Consider the following 17,388-nt stretch of genomic DNA (forward strand, 5'->3'; position numbering starts at 1 on the left):
GTCGGAAAAGACAGCAGTTCGATGAGCTACTGGACGACGGTCTTCAGAGCGTCTGACACAGCTACGGACATCGTGGGCCTGCAAAGTGATCTGACCCCTTTGGAGTGTAGAGCGACGACAATTTTTGGTCTGGTGTCGAAGGTGAAACCACTAGGGACCGTTGAAAACGATTCGACGAAATTTGAAGGTGATCTGATGCAGTCATCTTATCTCCACCCTCCTGTGATGCGATCACGGAGAAATTTTACATTAACTTGTGCATCGATAAAAACGACAAAGTGTCCTTCAAATACCCACCAGTCCGGCAACACTATCGGTGAAATACATGCACCTTCGTTGACCACGCTACAAATGTACCTGCCAGCAACTTCGATTCAGCCTCGCCGCTGCTCTAGCGCCTGAAAGTAGGCAAATCCTAACTAACGGTTGGTGAAAGGATTGCCTAGTCCTCTAGCACTAGAGTAGTGGTGAGGCAGAATTGAAGTTTCTGAGACGTACATTTTAATGTGGTCAACGAAGGTGCGCATCCGAAACAACACACACTACATATATAATTAATGTGATGAGGACCAATTTATCACTTCAGTCCAGATGCACACCACACTCGAACTCTTATGCGAATCGGCTAAATGCCGCGAGCAACGAGGATAATGGGCAATGGGCCTTACATCTGTAGTGCGTGGATAAGTTAATAATTTCGGTCTAACATTAGGCGTACTAAGTCCGCGCAGAGGCGATGACCACTGCGACCGGATAGCGCAGTGGTCAGCACCTTCCTACTACGCACTCGAGACCTGGTTTCGACTACCAGTCCGATTTAAAATTTCAACTTTTCCCATTGATTTAAATCAGTTCGCACCAGTAACTAACGACATTAATTCCTTTGCGTCTTACAAGTTAAATAGGAGGTTTGGAACTTTAATAGTATCAACTATTTATTTACAGCTCGTAGAAAATAGATACGTGTTTCAAAGTCTTACTGACCTTCAAAATAGTCATCAGAATGGTGTATAACCCGTTGCCAGAGATGTGGAAGTAGTAGGATACTCTGAGCAGTGCCACTTGTGTTGACAGTTCGAGCGGTGCGGTCCATTGCCCGACGAATTTATAGCAGTTCTGAAGCTAATGCCGTGGAGTGTTTCCTTCAGTTTAGAAAAAATGCTCAAATGTGTGTGAAATCTTATGGGACTTTAAGGCTCAATTCCCACGGCAACAACTGCACAAAGACTTTGCAGAACCATTTTGGAACACTCGTTGGCTCATAGTGGTAGACTCTTTTGCCTAGTTCACATTTGCGGTGCCTAGGGCTTCTACCACATCACATAGTACGATTCAAGTGTTGTCCTGTAAATTTTGTATAGAAGGTTTGCCGGAAGTATTTGTGTCAGACAACGGACCACAGTCCACTTCACGTGATTTAGAACACTTTTGAGAAACAAACGGCATTCATCATCTAACAAGTGCTTCGTTTCACCCCAAGTCCAATGGAGAAGCAGTACGCTACGTACGCACTTTTGAGCAACAGATGGCCAATCTTCGCACCACCCACACACGGGAATAGGCGCTGCAACTCTTTCTCTCCTCCTGTCGCTGCCACCCACGAGACGACCGTCACCGGTGGAACTTCTGCATGGCCGCCTCCATCGGACGCTGGTGCACTTGATATACCCACGGCAGCTTCCAGCGCCGGCAGTGGTCCGCAAATACGGTTATGCGCCGGTTGATCTTGTTCTTTTAAGGATTTATAGTGCTCAGAGCCATTTGAACCATTTTTTTCACATTTGCAATGGCTTATCCCGTGATTGCATTAATCTCTGGCTTGCTATGTTAATAACTTAAATATGGTGCATAGCGAAATATATTCCCGAAATTTACTCTACTTCAGCTACTTTTTGGTGTTGCGATATTTTTCCGTTAGTGAATTCCCACGGGCAAACACAGTTACCAAACGTAACGGGTAGCCCTTGCCAACTTAACCTTATGGGGAAGTATAGGGGAGAACGGAAGCAATGGGGAGGTCCAAATATAAACGCTGCGTCCGGACGTTATTAGTGTGTTTAACAAAGAAATTCCCTAAAAATGCGTGCAATTAAAAACTTATTTTATTTTCGCTACCAGTTTCGGCAATTCATTATGCCATCTTCAGGCCCCACATGCAACTCCAAAAATAATCGGTGTTGGCATACTGGAGCCATATATTTTTGGATGTGCTGAATTCTCAAGTGCTTCCTTAGAAGACTTGACTACTAGCAAAAATAAAATAACTTCTCAATTACACGGCTGTTATGGCGAATTTCTTTGTTGAATATTTGACCAGTCGCTATCCCATTCCATAATAGATCAACAGAGACTTATTAGTGTATGGCTGGTCAAACGTACTAACGAAGAACCGTTTTGGCGATGTGCCATGTTTGTCACTCTTCTGGTGAATTAGTAAGAGCACAGATATTCTGCCATCGGTAAACTTTTATCGGTTGACAGTTTAGTATTTGTATGTGATAGTATAGTTTGTAGTAGTTCTTAATCAGTTCTGTTTCAGTTTTCTTACGTTAGAGAAACGTTTCAAGATTCCTTTATCTCCATTCATGTTATTTATGTATTTTTGTGATTTGAGCATACTGTGAGGTAGGTATCACATAGATTATATAATGGTAAGACAGAGATTTAGGAATCAGGTTTTAAATTGTAAGACATTTCCAGGGGCAGATGTGGACTCTGATCACAATCTATTGGATATGAACTGTAGATTAAAACTGAAGAAACTGCAAAAAGCTGGGAATTTAAGGAGATGGGACCTGGATAAACTGACTAAACCAGAGGTTGTATAGAGTTTCAGGGAGAGCATAAGGGAACAATTGACATGAATGGGGGGAAAGAAATGCAGTAGAAGAAGAATGGATAGCATTTGGGAATGAAATAGTGAAGGCAGCAGAGGATCAAGTAGGTAAAAAGTCGAGGGCTAGTAGACATCTTTGGGTAACAGAAGAGATACTGAATTTAATTGAAGAAAGGAGTAAATACAGAAATGCAATAAGTGAAGCAGGCAAAAAGGAATACAAATGTCTCAAAAATGAGATCGTCAGGAAGTGCAAAATGGCAAAGCAGGAATGGCTAGAGGACAAATGTAAGGATGTAGAGGCTTATCTCACTAGGGGTAATATAGATACTGCCTACAGGACAATCAAAGAGATCTTTGGACAAAAGAGAACCACTGGTATGAATATCAAGAGCTCAGATGGAAACCCAGTTCTAAGCAAAGAAGCGAAAGGAGAAAGGTGGAAGGAGTATATAGACAGTCTATACAAGGACGATGTACTTGAGGACAATATTATGGAAATGGAAGAGGATGTAGATGAAGATGAAATGGGAGATACGATACAGCGTGAAGAGTTTGACAGAGCACTGAAAAACCTGAGTCGAAACGAGACCCTGGTAGTAGACAACATTCCATTGGAACTACTGACTCCTTTGGGGGAGCCAGTCCGGAAAAAGCTCTACCATCTGGTGAGCGAGATGTATCGACAGGCAAAATACCCTCAGACTTCAAGAAGAATATAATAATTCCGTCCCAAAGAAAGCAGGTGTTGACAGATGTGAAAATTACCGAACTATCAGTTTAATAAGTCACAGCTACAAAATACTAACGCGAATCCTTTACAGACGAATGGAAAAACTGGTAGAAGCCGACCTCGGGGAAGATCAGTTTGGATTCCGTAGAAATGTTGGAACACGTGAGGCAATACTGACCCTACGACTTGTCTTAGTAAATAGATTAAGGAAAGGCAAACTTACGTTTCTAGCATTTATAGACTTAGAGAAAGCTTTTGACAGTATTGACTGGAATACTCTCTTTCAAATTCTAAAGGTGGTAGGCTTAAAATACAGGGAGCGAAAGGCTATTTACAATTTGTACAGAAACCAAATGGCAGTTATAAGAGTCGAGTGGCATGAAAGGGAAGCAGCGGTTGGAAAGGGAGTGAGACAGGGTTGTAGCCTCTTCCCGATGTTATTCACTCTGTATATTGAGCAAGCAGTAAAGGAAACAAAAGAAAATTCGGAGTAGGTATTAAAATCTATGGAGAAGAAATAAAACATTGAGGTTCACCTATGACGTTGTAATTCTGTCAGAGACAGCAAAGGACTTGGAAGAGCAGTTGAACGGAATGGACAGTGTCTTGAAAGGAGGATATAAGATGAACATCGACAAAATCAAAACGAGGATAATGGAATGTAGTCGAATTAAGTCAATGGCTCTGAGCACTATGGGACTCAACTGCTGAGGTCATTAGTCCCCTAGAACTTAGAACTAGTTAAACCTAACTAACCTAAGGACATCACACACATCCAAGCCCGAGGCAGGATTCGAACCTGCGACCGTAGCAGTCGCGCGGTTCCGGACTGCGCGCCTAGAACCGCGAGACCACCGCGGCCGGCTCGAATTAAGTCGAGTTATGCTGAGGGAATTAGATTAGAAAATGAGACACTTAAAGTAGTAAAGGAGTTTTGCTGTTTGGGGAGCAAAATAACTGATGATTGTCGAAGTAGAGGGTATATAAAATGTAGACTAGCAATGGCAAGGAAAGCGTTTCTGAAGAAGAGACAATTGTTAACTTCGAGTATAGATTTAAGTGGCAGGAAGTCGTATCTGAAAGTATTTATATGGAGTGTAGCCATGTATGGAAGTGAAACAAGGACGATAAATGGTTTGGACAAGAGGAGAATAGAAGCTTTCGAAATGTGGTGCTACAGAAGAATGCTGAAGATTAGATGGGTAGAGCACATAAATAATGAGGAGGTATTGAATAGAATTGGGGAGAAGAGGAGTTTGTGGCACAACCTGACAAGAAGAAGGGACCGGTTGGTAGGACATGTTCTGAGGCATCAATGGATCACAAATTTATCATTGAAGCGCAGCGTGGAGGGTAAAAATCGTAGAGGGAGACCAAGAGATGAATATACTAAGTATATTCAGAAGGATGTAGGTTGCAGTAAGTGCTGGAAGATGAAGAAGCTTGCACAGGATAGAGTAGCATGGAGAGCTGCATCAAACCAGTCTCAGGACTGAAGACCACAATAACAGCAGTGATGGGGATGTACTTTCTTATTTTCTGAGCGATCACCATGTGTGTTCTGAGCCAAATGCATTAGGTATCGTCAGCAATATCTATGATAGTTAATTATTTTTTACACGCTGTGGCATGCCGATAAAATTGTATCAAAGTCAGTTCTACTCCAACTGGTGAACTTTTGTGCTTGATATCTTTGCTCTTTTCCGTAAGAACCGAAAGTGTTGGAGATTCCGTAGTTTTCAGTTAACTTTGCAATGCATCTTGCAGGCAATGAAATTCGGTCCCTAATGGAGGAAATTATTCTTCCTTGACCATTACTCGATTCTTAACGAAATACCTGATAAATTAAAATTCTTGGTCCCCTGTCTTTTGCACTTAATATGTTTACCCAACTAGTTTCGGTGATCCATTACAACATCTTCAGCCCCCTTCATCAATGTAAATTGGGGAGAATCTATCTCTTGTGCAGTAATAACATAAGCCAATATTACGAGTGTCCGGTTGTCTGTAGATATCTGGTTAACGCGACAGTATCCTTTCGTTTCTCAACCGATGACTAAAATTTGTTAATAGCACAGTTACATTTTTATTTTTGGGGAAATTTACTTATGTGTACGTCCAGTGTGGAACATTTCTTTAGGGACTGCACACGAGATTGAATTCCTCCCAATTTACGTTGATCAGGGTAGTGAGGACGATGCAAGGGAACATCGAAACTGGTTGCGTAAATAAATTAAATCCAGAAGAGACGGCTGCAGATGTTTTAATTTTCATTTCATTCTGAACAGCTGACCTTCTAGTAGCCATGTATTACGACGGACATACATAGATTAGGAATAAAAGGTTTCACTATACTGGAAGCCACAACAGATGCAATAGCTGCTGAAAGCCAACTTACAAATCAGTAGATGAAGGGGCAGTTTCGGGAGTCAAGAGAGTCTTCCGGCAGTGAAGGGAGTCGGATGTTGAGACATACGATAAGAGTGTTCATTGAGCAGAGAAAGGAGGTGAACAGTACAAAGAGTTCTCAAGAACAAATAAAAAACATGTCACATAATTCAGTGTCTACAACTTCATAAAGCTACCGCGCCGCAGCACCTTTTGGAAACATAACAAGAAATCACGAAATAGAGCCTCACGACAAGGAACTGAAAGAATATGATAAAGGCAACAAGGTTCCGATTGCTCATACCACAAGCTTGCGCAATGTATCTAAGTCTACAATTGTAGAAAGCTGTTGTATCAATAGCTTACAGTCCTGAACGTGGCTATCCTTCAGCAACCGTATATGAGTTTCAACGGAAAAATTATAGAGCAAATCGGTTGCAAACAATTTTTAACACATTGACCTAGGTCCCGACACCTCTATGGACGTCTTCATCGGAAAGAAATTTTAAAAACTCTTTAAAATAATAAATAGAAGAATAAGTTAGACTGCAACATTAACAAACATGAAAAATATCATAAAGTAGAAAGGCTACTTACGTAAAGTTACACTGCGAGAAAGCAATAGTTGAAGTCTCGAGTAGTCAAACTCAAGTCAAAAATTAGAAATGTTCCAGCCTTTGAACATTCTCAGACTGAATGGCCCAGTGGCCTACATTGATGCTACGAAAAGAGGACACAAGTTGCGCTCCCACTAGCGCGCGCCGACATTAACATATGTCCGTTTGACATATTATAATAGAAATAATTGACTTAAACAACAGTTAATTATAAAAACAAAATTCAAAGCTTAATGAATTTATGAAAGCACAAAGTAGTCAATTAAATGAAGCACAAAGCCTATTCGGAAAGTAAGGTCCCATCTGTCGCAAAATGGAAACCACTGTGAAATTCAAATATGTTTTATTTGCAACAATTAGCTACACCTTCCAGCCTCTTCTCTATAAAGTCGACACTCCGATTTAGACATTAGTCGTAGCGTTGTACCAACTTTTAAATACCCTCGTCATGGAAGGAAGCTGCTTGAGCTTCCTGCCAATTCTCTTTGCTGGTCTACAGTTCGCTGTTTGTGGCAGAACGTTGTCTTCATAACAAGCGGTTACTGGGGGCAGAGATGAAAATCATGGAGAGTCAGTTACACTGCAGGAGCATCTTTATTTCCCCTTCAGAATGCGGCTGATAATTGTCGTGCAGAAGGAAACGTATGGCAGTTATGTTATGTGGGCTGCATGACATCAGGCGAAATCCCGCACCAGGCCCTCATACTTGGCGGGAGACACTTCACGTGCTCGCTGGGCACTCAGAACTGAAAAGAGCGACGTGACGCGATCGATGGGCACACTAGAGACACTGCCCAACACATCTGTGTAAAGCTTCATCGGAATTTCACAGTAGTTTCCATCGAGCACCCCATCAGACCTTACTTCCCAAATAGTCCTCGTACAATGAGGAGCCATCTATTAGGCTTTACATAAAGTACAGAATATTGTGTAAGTAGACTCTGTAGGTTTTTATGTTAGTAACGCCACATAGCGCTCTGTATGAAAATCACTGACTGTGCTGTGTGCAGTCTGTGGCTGGTTAGCATTGTTGGAATAATCGCTATTGTAGTGTTGGGCAGTTGGATGTGAACAGCGCATAGCGTTGTGCAGTTCGAGGTGAGCCGCCAGCAGTGGTGGATGTGGACAGGCAGAATTTAAAGAGCGGACGATGTGGACGTGTGTCCGCCAGAAAGAGTAAATTTGTAATACTGGATAGCATGAACTGATATATATATATATATATATAACGACTTTTGAACATTATTAAGGTAAATGCAATGTTTGTTCTCTATCAAAATCTTTCATTTGCTGATTATGCTTATCAGTAGTCAGTGCCTTCAGTAGTTAGAATCTTTTATTTAGCTGGCAGTAGTGGCGCTCGCTGTATTGCAGTAGTTCGAGTAATGAAGATTTTTGTGAGATAAGTGATTCATGAAAGGTATAGGGCATTGTTAGTCAGGGCCATTCTTTGGTAGGGATTTTTAAAAGTCAGATTGTGTTGTGCTAAAAATATTGTGTGTCAGTTTAGTGTTGATCAGATTAAGTAAAGACAGTAATGTCAGAGTAGGTTCAGTTTTGTTCAGCTGTTTGAAAATCAAATAACGTAGAGGTTTATCAGCACAGTAATTCATTAATTTTTCTAAGGGGATGTTTCAATTGGAGAATATTTATACAAAGAAAAGCTCAGAAAAATAAACATCTGCATGAAGGGAACTTTAGTAACAAGTAACATACGTCAATATGAGTTCTGAAGAGATAGAGGGCAACGGAAGAGATATTGAATTAAAGTGATGAAAGGAAAAGGAAAAAAAATGTAAAAATGCTCTAAATGAAGCAGGTAAAAAGGAACATAAACGTCTCAAAAATGATATCGACACCAAGTGCAAAATGGCTAAGCAAGCATGGCTAGAGGACAAATGTAAGGATGTAGAAGCATATATCACTAGGGGTAAGATAGATACTGCCCACAGGAAAATTAAAGAGACCTTGGTAGGAAAGAGAACCACTTGTATGAATATCAAGAGATCAGATGGGAAACCAGAAGGAAAAGCAGGAAGGTGGTTCAAGAAATGGCTCTGAGCACTATGGGACTCAACTGCTGAGGTCATTAGTCCCCTAGAACTTTGAACTAGTTAAACCTAACTAACCTAAGGACATCACACACATCCATGCTTGAGGCAGGATTCGAACCTGCGACCGTAGCGGTCTCGCGGTTCCAGACTGCAGCGCCAGAACCGCGCGGCCACTTCGGCCGGCCAGGAAGCTGGAAGGAGTATATGGAGGGTGTATACAAGGGTGATGTACTTGAGGGTAGTATTATGAAAATGGAAGAGGACGTAGATGAAGATGAAGTGGGAGATGTGATACTCCGTGAAAAATTTGACAGAGCATTGAGAGACCTAAGTCAAAGAAAGACACATATAGGAATGGCGTGCAAAGACAGCTGCTGCGTGTGTGAGTCTAGCGAAGCTCCACGTTTGTAAAAAGAGGAAGGTTTGCTGTGACCACTATGCAATTTGGTTTTGAGATCGGAAAGTGAAGTTTCTTACGGCAGTAACCATTGTCCGTACAGGAGATAACGAGAGTGGACAGTATATGCAAGGAAAAATCTTCAGTCATATAATACTGACCGGTTGATTCATGGCAATCAGAACTGGAGTCAGACATTGTGGAGGACAGTGCCTGTTGCGGATGGTGCCTTGAGGAATCAGAAGAAAACTTTAATTGTAAGCTTCTCTCTTTAACTGAGATCGTTGTCTTGTACTCTATTCCACGTAACACCTGCTAACTGCTGTTGTTGGAAGACTGACGTATCTCTACTATATTCTTGCTAATGGTAGTGATATAGGTGACACATGGTGTGCACTGGTGTTATTCAGAGATTATCGTCTCCGTCCAGGGCATATCTTAAGGCACAGGAGTGAGATCTGGATTGTTGTTGAGTGCGTCCCATGTTCTGACTGGACCATTATCGTACCTTCGATTTTTACTGAATGTTTTTGCCCTTAACTACGTCGTAAGCTGTTTTGTGGCATGTGAGAGCATTGGTTATTAACAAACTATAGAAAAAGGAGGAATCTCCCTGGGGTAGTTTTAAGTAAAGGTGCTTTGAATTGCAGTTTGTAAGCTGGCATATTACGTGGAGTAAACTAGTAAACTCTTGGTGGACTAAATGTTCATGCATGGTATTGTAATAGTTCATTTATAGATCGCCATCTAAATAGTGACGTGTCTTCCCTTTTTGGAAAAGAGTAAGGAAACTGAATGTTATTGAATGTGTATATGGCAGTGGCCAAAACTCGCTCATGTTTGCTTTTGTGGAGGCCACAGCGGAGACTTTGGCGCTCCTGGAGTGGTTTCAGGGCCTGTAGCTTATAAGGATTTCTACAACTGTATTTAACTAAGTATTTGACTCCGATAATTGCTTGGCGGTTGACTTTAATTGTGGTTAACAGAACAAAAAAAAAGAAAAAAACAAATAACCCAGAGTCTCTCCAGGCTGATGAAACCGGTATACCTGAAAATAAATGTGTTGTGAAAGGTGAAACCTCTGTGTAATCTAGATCTGCCAAACGCATTATTTCTCTCACTTAAGTTTTGAGTCTAATTGTATTAAACGTTGGCCTTAATTTCAGGAAGAAATTTCTGACAATGTAAGTTTGGAGCACTGCGTTGTGTGGTAGTGAAACATGGACTGTGGGAAAACCGGAACAGAAAAAAATCGAAACATTTGAGATGTTGTGCTACAGACGAATATTGAAAGTTAGGTGGACTGATCAAGTGACGAATATTTTGACACTACTGACAAGGAGAAGGGACAGGATGACAGGATATCTGTACTTCCATGGTACTAGAGGGAGTTGTAGAGGGCAAAATCTGTAGAGGAAGACAGAGATTGGAACAGATGCAGCAAGTAAATGAGAACGTAGTTTGCAAGCGCTACTCTGAGATAAAGACGCTGGCACACGAGAAGAATTCGTCGCAGGTCGCATCAAACCAATCAGAAGACTGATAATACAAAAAAAATTTTGAGTGATTTCTTGTATTATTAACCATCTAAAGTGAGAAGTGATAGGTGGGACTGAAACTGGTAGCCGAGCATGATGTTTGATTCATAGGCCTCTGGGTTATGGGCCCAGCTCACAACCAATGTGCAAATCTGTTTTTTTTTCTTTTTTTTTGAGCCCTCTCAACTTGCAATGAGCAAAAAAACGCAAAATATCTATATACATCAAATTCTCAAATCGTATTAGCCAGAAATGAAGTGGGCCTAGTTAAATGACATAAAGTCGCAACTTTCACACACATTTATTTTTAAACACTCATATAAATCAGCCTGAAGACATACTTCAATTAACAACTTTTCTTCTCTGTTATCCATGATTAACAACTACTGGCAGTTATTAGACACAAGCTTATTTAAACATTATATTACCAAATGACTGTCTCGACATTTATCACCCTGTCAAAGAAATTAAAATAACCAGTTGAATACAATTATTAAATTCTTTAAAAGATGTAGGGCATGAAACCATTTCAAAAATGCCAGACATGCTCCGACATCTTCACTATGGACTTCCTACAAATAAATATAAACAAAATTTTGTCACTGCCACATACATTGTACCACCTTCACTAGAATTCAATTTCCTTCATCTCTACAAAGCGAAGACAATTTATCGCTTAGGTAGCAGTTTCAAAATGTATTAATAAACTAGTATTAACAGCATGCATTACCTTCTATACTACTAAGAATTTACTAGTCAACCAGCGCTTAAGATGATAGATTTGCAAACAAGTATTCCAAGGAGCTTCACTTATGGTTACCCAATGGAGTTCTTTTTTTATTTTCTTTCTTTTTGACTGTTTCCAAAACAGTCAGTGCTCCCACATGCCGTTAATGCCACAAAAGAGCCTACAATATGGTCAGTGGATAAATCCATTCGGTAAACAGGGCAGGCATGATAGTAGACCAATCAGAACATGCTGTGAATATAACACCATGCAGATATCACTTTTGTAAATTAAGAAATGTCCAGGAGGAAATCGAAAAGATGCAGACAACAGACAGCAATGCACACCAGTAGCCTCGACTACCACACACCACATAGAACCACCAACGATACAGACTACAGCCATTTTGTTCAAGATACCATTCCCATTTAAAGAGAGCAGAGTAAAATCACAGACAGGTACCTTCTAATTTGTAGACACAGAACACACGACATGCCCCACATTCCTCAAGACGCCAGTCATAATAATTAACGGCCTCCACAGTTTCCGTCTCCAGGTCCGAATGACGTGAATCAGCTGGTCAGTTTTATATGATCGAAGTTTCTTCTTTCCATATGCTCGTAGCTCTCATCATCTCCAGAATAAAAATTGGTTACTGCCACACGAAATTTCTTTTGCCGACGTCCAGAATAAATTGCATAACTGCCTGCAGCAAAACCTCTTCTTTTCGCAATCCTGGTTGAGCACAACGACACTCTCTTTCTTTCTCTCTCACACTACACGCACTCACACACACACACACACACACACACACACACACACACACACACACACACACAAGCAAGCTTTGGGTACTTGCATGTGCTATTTCTATTCGTGGCTGGCACGTACCTTAAATTCATGGTATATGGCGTTTTATACCATTCCTCCTTAGTGTAGAACCAGCGACAGATTTAATGTGTGTGAGCAAGTGGCACACCTTTGTCAACTCTTCCTAATAGCATTTTGCAAAGTAACTGACACTCTAAGTGTTTTCATTCTACTACATCACAATATGTACTAATATTTTCCGGTTTCATTTTTGACATTTCTCCTACCAGTATTGTTATATTATGGCACTAAGCTGTGTTAGTAATTTGATTATGGCAATTCTGGGTAACTTTGTATCTGTGATGGCAGATTACCTCTTTTATAATGATATAATAAATGTGGGATGACAAAACATAGCCATTTCTCGATGATATCACCAAGACATGATTTTAAAGATATGATTTTTTTTTTAATCATCGGTCTTCCGACGTTCGATTCGGCCCGCCATGAATTCCTCTCCTGTGACAACTTCCTCACCTCAGAGTAGCACTTGCAACCGACGTCCTGAGTTATTTGCTCGATGTGTTCCAATTTCTGTTTCACTCTTAAGCTTTTACCGTCTACAGCTCCCTCTAGTACCATCTGATGTCCTACCATCCTACCCATTCTTGTTGTCAGTGTTTTCATGTATTCCTTTCTTAGTCGAAACTCTGGAGCACCTTCTCATTCCTTACTTTAGCAGTCCACCTAATTTTCAACATTCTTCTATAGCAGCACATGTCAACCGATTTTCCCGCAGTTCATGTATCACTACCATATAATGCTGTGCTCTAAACATACTTGCCATAAATTTCTTCTTCAAATTGCGGCCTGTGTTTGATACTAGTACACCTCTCTTGGCCGGGAATGCTCTTTTTGCCAGTGCTAGTCTGCCTTGTACGTTTTCCTTGTTCTTTCTGTCATGGGTTATTCTGCTGCCTAGATTGCAGAATCCCTTAACTTCATCTACTTCGTAATGACCATTCCTGGTGTCAAGGTTCTCGCTGTTCTCGTTTCTCCTGCTTGCCATTATTTTCGTCTTCCTTAGATTTACTCTCAGTCCATATTCTATACTCTTTAGGCTGTTCATTCCATTCAGCAAATCCTGTAATCCTTCCTCACTATCACTGAGGATAGCAACGTCATCAGCAAATCTTATCGTTGATATATTTTCACCTTCAATTTTAATTCCACTCTAGCAGCTTCCTTTTATATCCGTCATTGCTTCCTTCACGTATAAATTGAACAGTGATGGCGAAAAACTACGTCCCTGTCTTACACCCTGTCTAATCCTAGCATTCTATTCCTGATCTTCTATTCTTACTGCTCCCTCTTGGTACTTACACCTCTTACGTATGACACATCTATCCCTATAGCTTAGCCCTGTTTATTCTCAGAATTTCGAACACCTTGCACAATTGGAGTTTTCAGAAGTCAACAAATCCGATGAAGGTGTCCTGATTTTTTTTTAATTTCTTGCTTCCATTATCAATCACAACGTCAGAACCGCTTCTCTGGTGCCTTTACCTTTACTGAAGCAAAACTAATCGTCATCTAACAGGTCCTCAGCTTCCTTTTCCATCCTTCTGTGAATAATTCTTGTATGCAACTTGGATGCATGAGCTGTTGAGTTGATTGTATGGTAATTCTTGCACTTGTTGACTCTTACAATTTTCGGAATTATGTGGGTGACGTTTTTCCGAAAGTCTTATGGTGTATGGACAGTCACATACATTCTTCACACCAACATGAATACTCGTTTTGTTGCCAATTTTCCCAATGATTTTAGAAATTCCAGTGGAATGTTATGTATCCCCTCTGTCTTTTTTGATCTTAAGCCTTCGAAAGCACTTTTAAATTCTTATTGTACTCCTGGATCTCCTATCTCTCTATATCGACTACCGTTTCTTCTTATATCGGGCATCAGACAAAATCAGACAAATCATCCCCCCTCCCCCCCCCCCCCCCCCCAATAGAGGCCTTCAGTGTACTCTTTCCCCATATCAGCTGACTCCGCTACACTTCACAATGGAATTACGAATACACTCTTAATGTTATCGTCCTCGCTTTTAATTACACAGAATGTCGTTTTGATTTTTCTGTTTTTTGCTGAGTCAGCTCTTCCCCAGTCGTTTCTTTTTAATTTGTTAAAATTTTTATGTAGCCATAGCACGTTACTATCGCTGCTCTTTGTGTTCATTTCATTCTTAAGTGACACGTATTTCCGCATTTCTGAATTTCCGAGAACATTTTTGTACTTTCTTCTTTCACTGAATAAATGCAGTATTTCTTCTGTAACCCATGGTTTCTTCGCAGTTGTCATCTTTTTACCTGTATTCCAATCTCAGTATCTGTAGCCGCAAGGAACTTTACGAGTATCTCTTCATACCCTATTACTTCTGTATCTCATTTCTTTATGCATGAGTAGCCTCTTAAACTTCAGCCTGGTCTTCATCACTACTATACTGTGATCCTTCAGCCTACTCTTCATGACTACTTTATTACTACAAATCTGAGTCTATACCTGTTCTTATGTACCCTTATAATAAAGTATCTAATTTCGGAACCTTGAGTGAACATGATGCAATTTAAGAGATATCTTCCCATACATCCCAGGCTTGTACAAGTATACCTCCTTCTTGTTATTCTTGGACAGAGGTATTACTAGCTGAAATTTACAGTAGAACTCAATTAGGCCTTCTGCTCTTTAATTACTGCTCCCGTACCCGTATTGTCGTGAAACGTTTTCTTCTACTCCTTCCCCTACAACCGCTTTCCAATCCCCCAGGACTATTAGATTTTCATCTCCCTTTACTTACGGAATTACATGTTCAGTATTCTCACATACTGTCTCTGTTTCTTCATCTTCGGCTTGGAGAGTCAGCATGTGTACCTGAACTATCGTTGTCGGTGTCGGTTTGCTGTCGATTCTGACGAGAACAACCCTATTACAGAACTGTTCACAGTGACTGACCTTCTGCCTGCCTTCCTACTCATAAAGAATTCTACTCCGGTTATACCAATTTTAGCCGCCGTTGATATTGCCCTATACTCATCTGATCAGAAATCCTTGTTTTTTTTCCTTTCACTTACTGATCCCCTCTGTATCTAGATTGAGCCTTAGCATTCCCGTTTTCAGATGTTCTAGCTTCCCTACAACGTACAGACGTTTAACATTCCACGCCCCGACTAGCTAAATATTATTCTTTCGTAGGTTATTCAGTCTTTTTCTTATGGTCACCTCCACCGTGGCAGTCCCCTTCCAGAGAAGAGACTTTAATGCGAAACCTGTCCGGAATTTTTTGCCAATGGAGATATCTTCATGACATTTTTCCAGTTACAGGCTACATGTCCTGTGGATCACATTCTGTGTATATAACGCAGTGATTTCCATTGCCTTCTGCATGCTCATTTCTTTGATCTCTCGCCTTTAGGGTTAGTTTCCCACCCCAAGCGTAAGAGAGTGCCCTCAGCCTCTGCTTGCACCTCGCCCTATTTGACAACGCCGTTGGCAGAATGACTGTAACTTCTTCTCCCAGACGTGTTCGGCCACCATTTATGATTTTTATTTAAAATTTAAGCAGTTCGACCGAGGACCGAGAGCGTTTTGATTACTAATCAACGATGCTTACCATATATCTTGGATTTAAGAAAAATTAAAGATGAGATGACAGCGTGCAGTGAATTAAAACTGACACCAACATACTCACACACACACACAGATACACACACACACACACACACACACACACACACACACACACACACACACACACAACACACACATACACGCACATACAAAACCATAATGTGGGGTTATGTTCAGAATATTGTTTATAACAATAAATCCAATGACAAAAATCTTCTCCGGTTGACAGCCGAGTCAATGCATCGTTCTCCGGCAACGTTTCAGCATCTTTCTTACTTGCGATCTTTAGGCGAACTGTCGAGTTCACGTCTCGGCCTGTTCCTTATAGCAGCTGGACCACAAGTTTCAGAGAAGCCTTGGACCAGCGGTTACAAAGACCCGGACGAGGCGTGAACCCGACAGTTCCCAAGTAAGAAACTTGCTGAAACGTTACCGGAGAACGACGCACGGACTCGGCTGACAAACCGAGGAGATTTTATCATCGAGATTCGCTGAGAAAACCGGCATTCTCATATAATATATCCATGGTCTGTTCCTAGTTCCTGAAATTTTGTTTCATCAGTAAACTTCATCTCTCTCTGTTCTATACTTCGTTAACGTTTACGTCAAATTTCGTCTCTATCTCTCTCTCCGTCTCTGTCCGTCTCTCTCTCTCTCTCTCTCTCTCTCTCTCTCTCTCTCTCTCTCTCTCCCTCCCTGTGCAAGCGCGCGCTCGCGCGCGCGCGCGTGTGTGTGTGTGTTTGTGGGTAATGGCAACTCGAATGGATGGCATGGATATTATATTACCAAGGAAATCTAAGGAAAAGAGGAAATAAAAATCATCAAGTTATAAACGTTGTTATAATTTTTTTAATATCTTCGCGTGACAACATTTTAATATATTGCAGAAGAAAAGAAGACAAGTGCTCATACATAACACCACATTCTTCAACTGAATCTGTAGTTGATTGTATCTGACACGATTTCCTACAAGCTTCAAGCAAAAATCAATGCTTCTCAAAGTTCCTATTTCATTCTGGTGTGAATTATTGCCTACTGGTTTCGAGGAGAGCAAGAAAACTAATTGCTCACTTGAGATTATCCTAGTCAATGTCTGCAGGCGATTTATTCGACAGCTTCTTCCAAATGTGAACATCATTTTCCAATTTGTAATTATCCTCTTCTTTTCATCATCATCATTATCATTATCCTTATCATAGTCATCGTCTTCTTCCTCATCATACTCCTGAAATGTAAGCATTATCTTCTCCAGTAACATCACCTTACAGTTTTATAATTACATTTGTTTTAACGTCTTCGTCTTTGTCTGCTTTCGTTTTCTTTCGGAGTCGGTGTCTCAATATCTGAAACAGAGTCTGATTGGAAAGTGAAGTGCATAACGTTTTGAATTGCATGGTGTATTCATCTGACAAAACCTGGCAAGGTCATTTGTATACAACGTTTTGCACACCAGTATCAGAGTCTGAAATTTCATTCATGGTCATGCTGATATGCATATCGTCATCACTCACTAACGATCCATTGATTTTATCTATCTCAGCCGTAACAATATGCATGAGTTTATAGCCTCTGTTGAAATTCGCTTGCCTGTAGGGGAAAT

Source organism: Schistocerca piceifrons, chromosome 4 (genome assembly GCF_021461385.2).
Source record: "Schistocerca piceifrons isolate TAMUIC-IGC-003096 chromosome 4, iqSchPice1.1, whole genome shotgun sequence".
Taxonomy (NCBI): domain Eukaryota; kingdom Metazoa; phylum Arthropoda; class Insecta; order Orthoptera; family Acrididae; genus Schistocerca; species Schistocerca piceifrons.